General features: G+C 33.6%; 1 pseudogene; it reads left to right on the top strand.

The window, feature by feature from the left end:
- The first annotated feature begins 1,627 nt into the window (after nt 1-1,627).
- Nucleotides 1,628-2,495, top strand: LOC132188024 (germin-like protein 9-3; annotated as a pseudogene).
- The last annotated feature ends 4,109 nt before the right edge of the window (nt 2,496-6,604 follow it).

The following is a 6,604-nucleotide window of genomic DNA, read 5'->3' as shown; positions in this document are numbered from 1 at the left end:
GTATTTTTAACAATTTTTTAACCATCTTTATAGTGAATAGATGAATATATCATTGAATTTGTGTGAGATCCACAGGAGTCCACAAATCTAATTATTGATATATTAAATTTGTAAGATGAGTTTGGGAAAAGATGAAAAAAATAATCGACGTGAATCATTATTCGATTGAAAATTCTATAAAAAGGCCGAGTTTTCAAGTCATAATACAGAAAACCTTCTTTCTTCAAAATTTCTTATTTTTAAATAGTTTGTGTAAGGAAGAGTTCTTGAGTAGCACAACCTCGCAAAAGTGGATTATATGTATAGAAGTTCAAATTTTGGATTTAAGTGGAGTTTCTAAGGTATATTATATAAACCCTGGCATTTTCTTTTTGTTAATAAAGTTATTTAATGCGCCATTGTAATACACGTATAAAGTATATGTAAACAACATGTTTATAATGATCATATAAAAATACACACGATAGTTAAATATCACATTAGTACAGTAGTAATTTAGTGTATCGAACTCTACAAAAATTTTCATCTCACCCTTCAATTAGGATTCTTGATTAAATCTTAACGTGGGGTGAGAAATTCTCAAAATACCCTCTCTCTCTTGTGGGCACTACAAGAATTTTATTTTTTTGTAACAACCCGTTAGTGATGTGTCAAGGCTGTTGACACATTACTAACAGTTAGTGACGTGTCATCGGTAACGTTTCTGGCAAGTTAAAAAATTGGTCGTAACTACTGAAAACCTAGGAAGGTGTCAAGTTCTGACACGTCACGTTGTGGTGGAAATTAGGATTTTGTAGCTAAGGAAAGGGTTCTTCACCATTTCAAACTCTTGGGTTGTAGCTAGATTTGTTGTGTTGGAACTTCAATCTCTCTATATAGTCTAAGGTAATAATATAAACCCTAAATTTTTCACCTATTAGGTTGATTTTTGGGGATAATGCTTATTCCTTTAAATTTTCTAGGGTTTTTGGGTAAGGAAGGGATTTACACTAGCTCTTCAGGTAGGAAATTTGCAATGTGGAATTTCGGTTCTCTGTTAGTACTTTAAACCCTAATCTTCTTGATTCATGTCAATTTGGGGGTTTTATGCTTAATCCTAAACTTCTCTAGTGTAATAGTTAATTGATTGTGTTGTAGTCATTAACCCTAAAATTCATTGGGATTCCATGGAAAATTAGTGCTTCTGGTGTATGAGCACTATTACCAAAGTTAAAGTTTTGCTATGGGTTAAAGTCTAATTGTGAATTGCAATGTAACATTGTGGTATGTGTTTGAGTTAGGAAGCATTGATGTTGGAACTTCCGTCATCATTATTGTTAACATGGAGAACAACAATTTACTAAACATGGAAAAGTAAATAATGTCAATTGGTTTTCTTGATTCTACGACAAAGGCATCCACTTGAGAATAGAAAGAAAATTAGTTAAAACAAGGACATTGTAGATTCAAATTGCACCTCCTGTTTCATAGGCCTGCACAACTTGTAAATGCCACGTTGCTTCCTATTATTTTCCTCTAACAATTACCATCCTGTTGTTGAAGGCAAGGCCAAAGTAACAGGCAATATGTCATTAACATATTCTATAAGCTCCTTTTTTTCCCTTTCATCTTCCCTTCCATAGCCTTTATGACATGTAAACACGAATTGATATTCAAACTAGTTCTTGCATTTGCTATTTTCCATATGGCGATTGCTGGGGATGCAAACATCATCTTAGATTTTATAGTCCCACCAAATCAACGTTGATGGCAACTTCTTCACATATACTGGCATGAGGGCTATAGTTCGGGCAGCCCCACCGACAACTTTTAAGCTTTTGAAAGTGAGCATGGTTGAGTTCCCAACCCTCAATGGCTAGAGTCTTTTGTATGCAGCTCCCCAATACCCAATTGGCTCTGTCAACCTGCCTCACACCCATCCCTGCTCAGCTGAGCTTTTAGTTCTCGTTGATGGATCCCTTGAAGTTGGATTTGTTGACACGTCAAACAATCTTTTTACTCATAAGCTCCAAGTCGGTGACTTGTTTGTTTTTCCAAAAGGACTTATTCACTACCAGTACAATAGTGATGCAAAGAATTCTGCAACAGTTGTTTCAGCATTTGGAAGTGCAAATGTTGGAACTTTGTCAATCCTTAATACAGTTTTCACCACGGCATTGATGATGGGATCTTGGCGAAGTCTTTCAAGACTGATGTTGCCACCATTCAGGCAATTAAAGCAGGGCTTGCGCCCAAGGCTTGAGATAACAAACCCTTGATAGTAAGAAGGGTAATTTTTCTTTTTTAACTCTATTTTCCTGTAGTGAAAAAATTACCCATAATAAGGCATTCAATGATTAGTCGAAGGCTTACCCTTGTAGTTGGCTTGCAAAAGGTTAGTAGAAGATGATTTAATATATTCCAAAAAGGCAATCTTAAAAAATGGCGCCAAGTATTCCTCAGCACAAGCGCTAAGCGGTAATAATTCCTCTACTGTTGTATTTTTCATTTTGGATGGGCACTACTCTTGTATTTATATATCCTACTTGAACTTGATGCTTTGGCATTCACTGTTTCAATTTGAATCAACTCTTGGAAAGTGTCAACTACAACTGTTGGCTCAATTATCAAGGATATTGTAAGTATATTATTTACTGAGAGAAGAATAGATTTTGCTTGTTTTAAAGCACAAATATAATGTGATACAAAAAAAAAAAAAAAAAAAAAAAAAAGCATAAATATAATGCTTTACATGATGAATAAATATGAATGTGTGCTTTGATGATTTTACATGTGTTAATGCACTGTTGCCTAGCTATCAACTAGCCATTCATCATTTTCATAAAGAACTTTCGACTGTGAAACCATGGTAGCAAGTTTAATTGAAGGGTGTCTCCCTTTATAGGCAAAGTCCATTTGATAGAAGCAACCCAATTAGCATTTGAATTATTGGAAGAAGTAGTGTTGCTCTTACCTTGTAATTTATATTAAGATTATATTTGTGGCTGATTCCCAAACCTTTGCTCGTTGTTGGACTAATTTGTCTTCTATGAGAAGAAAGCATATATAGTTTGTTAGTACTTGTGTTGGCTTAATTCAGTTTCAAAATGCAGAGGTTACTATCCACGAACACAAACATTGATATATAATGCTCAGAATCGAATCACCACCATTCATAATATAGATTCATGTGTCATGAACGTCTTTGCAAAATTTCAGCTCAATCGGACCACAAACGCCCATTGATCGGAGCTGTTGATCAAGGCTGGACAACATTTCCAGAATGTTGTTTTCTCCCCACTACAGGCCCTGTCCAGACAGGCTTTCCAACAAGCATATTATACCCAAAAATGTGTTTTTAGTGGGCCCAGGTCTAAGGTTTGATGTACTGATATATATATATACATCATTATAGAAGAGAGAGAGAGGTACGAATTTTCACACCCAGAGAGTTCGTAGAGGCTGTGCTAATAGAGATCATATGTGGTAAGTGTTAAATTGAATCTCTTAAAGTTTTAGTTATTCTTTTGATAAATCTACGGTTGAGAAGTCTATCAGAAGGGTCCGATAAAGGAGAATCACGTTGAAAAAGATTGTGAACAAGGAGACGAGTTGTAGGTTTGTCGATCTTACAGAGCCAAGGTCTTGCAAAGGATTGTAAGTGTTCCTAGTGTCTGTAATTTCTGGATAATCTTTTGATAGTGATTTCCTGGGTTTGGCTGCCTCGTAGAGGTTTTACTTTTATATCGATTTCTAAAAGGTTTACTCTTCGTAACCAAAATATATGTGTCCGCCTCTTTATTTCTTTATATATTTTGGGTGATTGAATTGTTTATTGCTTCATAATATTAATTCTGCATAAATTGTGATAAACAAGTTTTTAGAGTCAGCACAGCGTTTTTCAATTGGTATCAGAGAGGGTTCACTTTGTTTGGCTTAAATTTCTAAGTGAGATCCTTGATTCCTTTTTACTATGAATACATTTCAGTTTGACTCTTTTAGTTTTGATGATCTTAACGGTGTGTACAAGATTATATCTGATGAGTATAATCAACTGTCCTACAAATACAAAAAGATTTGTAAAAATTTTAAAACTGTAGAATAGGAAAAAGAATCCTTGATGATCAAATTATCTAAATCACATGCCTTGATTGATTCTTTAAATTCTGAGATGTCTATGCTTGTTGAAAAGAATATATCACTTGAGAATGATTTGAAAGTTTCTAAAGAACTCTCACAAAAACCCTCTAGTGATAATCAGAAAAGCTTTTTCTGTATTGATAACAAGCATTGTATGATTGTTGATAATGTTGGTAGCTCTACTTCACATGCTTCTAAATTTGAAAGAAAGACCATGTTTGTTAAAGCTATGAATGTTAAAGAAGTCAAGGCTAATATAGTCTGTTTGGATAAGAGCAAAACTTCGTGTTTGAATAATTGTGTGAAGCCCAAATCCAAGACTTCTTCTAAGAAACAAACTCTAGTTAAGTTTGTTTCGACATGCCACCATTGTGGGATTATTGGTCACATCAGTCCAAACTGTTTTCAGTTTAAATCCCAAAGACTTTAGAAAAACCCGACTACCCCTAAGAAAGAAAAATATGATATAGAGTAGTGTTTGCCTAGATCAAAGTCTAAATATATCCCTCCCCATAAATGATAACATTCTCAAAGGTTTGTTCCCACCTATCATCATTGTGGCAAAGTTGGTCATATTCGACCAAATTGTTTTAAATTGAGACCCCATATGTGTCATAAATCTGGTCCTAAGATTGTACAAGAGTTGGTTAGGAAGGATGATATCATTCACTCATTGAGGGGGAGTGGTAGTGATCTCACCTTAATTTAGGTGAGTCAATAACATGCCTAGGATTGGTTGTTTTGCTTATTTTTAAAAATCCTAGAGCATGTTGTTTTTCTTTGCTTTGCATTTTTTTTTTTTTTTTTTTTTTTTTTAGTTTATGCATTGCAATTTGTTTTTATGTTACATTTTTTGTGTGAAGAGTGTATACATGTTTGTTTTTAGATTCTTGTTATGAGGCATATTCATAAATGACTTTTCAAGAAATTCATATGTTATGACCTTTGAAACTTTGAAAGGCTTATCGATGAGATGTTGTGTGCGGACCACCAAGATTTTTGTCTACTTGCTAATCAAGTATTCATGAATGTGTAATGTCTTGTGAATACCTAGAAGTAGTTATTAAACCAAATCATTATTTTGTAATGGGACCTATAAGATGTGATGAAAGTTTAATGCTAAAGAACATTCATGTATTGCCAGTTGTAATCTCAATTCAAACATATTGTTTTTCTTTGCTGCCCTTCTTTGTGGTTTATTTGTGTTAATAAATTTTTGAGAAAGGAATTGGTGTTGCAAAGATGTTTGAAATGTAAGATGGATATATGCTTTAAATGCTTTTTAATTGCTTAATTAGAAATCCGCTTAATTTATGTACTTATGGAATACACTTATCACGCTTTAGTTGATTATCTTTTTAATGAACTATCATTGATCCATTCAAGTATGTGTTATTGTGGTACATTTCATTTATGATATCTCTATGCACTTTTAGGCTTCAAGAATGAATGTCAATCCATGACAAATTTCTTATGTTAGACAAACCATATGAATAAGATGGATTTTTTTTTTTTTTTTTGGTGGGTTAAAATTGACCAAATGCTGATTGAACCTAGAACCTATAAATTCCAGTTCAAACCCTTATGTCTTGTACTTTAATTTTTATGAAAGACACGTTCTCAAAGAGAAAATCTAAAGTGAAATGTGCAAAATGCCAAAATATTTCAAAAATGAAATTTTCACTGCGTCAATTTTTTGTGCTTGGCTCATCCATAATTAAAATTATGGATGTAGTTTTGAGCCTTGTGATGAGACTAAGGGGGAGAATATTCGATGAGGCTGACTAGGCCCTAGAAAGGTTTGACTTCTAACCTAACAAGATATGAATTTCTTTCATATGACTTGGAAGTTTTAATGTGCCTTCTTTGTTAATATATGTTTGTTCATTGCTTGACTCTTGACTGTGGCTTATCACATACAACACATATAGTATAAATAGTGATGGTACATAATGGCATGACATGACTTACAACAATAATTTTGTTTATTCATCTTTTGATACTCTTGCATGCTCTGAGTATTTTTGTTTTTTTTTTTTTTTTGGCACATTCAACAAGAGTTTTCCCTAATCTGCAATTTTTTATCATTTATTGGATATACTCTTTTTATGAATACTCATGTTTGAAACATTTTTTCCTTGTTGATATTGAATCACACATTGAGGGGGAGTTTTTGCTGATATTTCTTCATGAACTTGCATTATTTCATGCATGTTCTGTTATCTGTGATCATGAGTTTTATTTATGTATTCATGTTCCACATATGCCATGATATATTTTGTGAAGTGTTTCAGGAAACATGATGACATTTTGTTATTCTGTGACAAAAAGGGGTAGTAAATATGGGGAGATGATGGGATTGGCTCGGCATTTTGGTTTTGTCACTGAATTGCCAAATCGGGGTTTGTTAGCTCTTGTGTTGGCTTAATTCAGTTCCAAAATGCAGAGGTTACAGTCCACGGGATCAAACACTGAAATATAATGC

This window comes from Corylus avellana, chromosome ca7 (genome assembly GCF_901000735.1).
Source record: "Corylus avellana chromosome ca7, CavTom2PMs-1.0".
NCBI classification, from domain to species: domain Eukaryota; kingdom Viridiplantae; phylum Streptophyta; class Magnoliopsida; order Fagales; family Betulaceae; genus Corylus; species Corylus avellana.
Note: the sequence above shows the minus strand (reverse complement) of the source record. Positions and strands in the feature narration are given on the sequence as shown.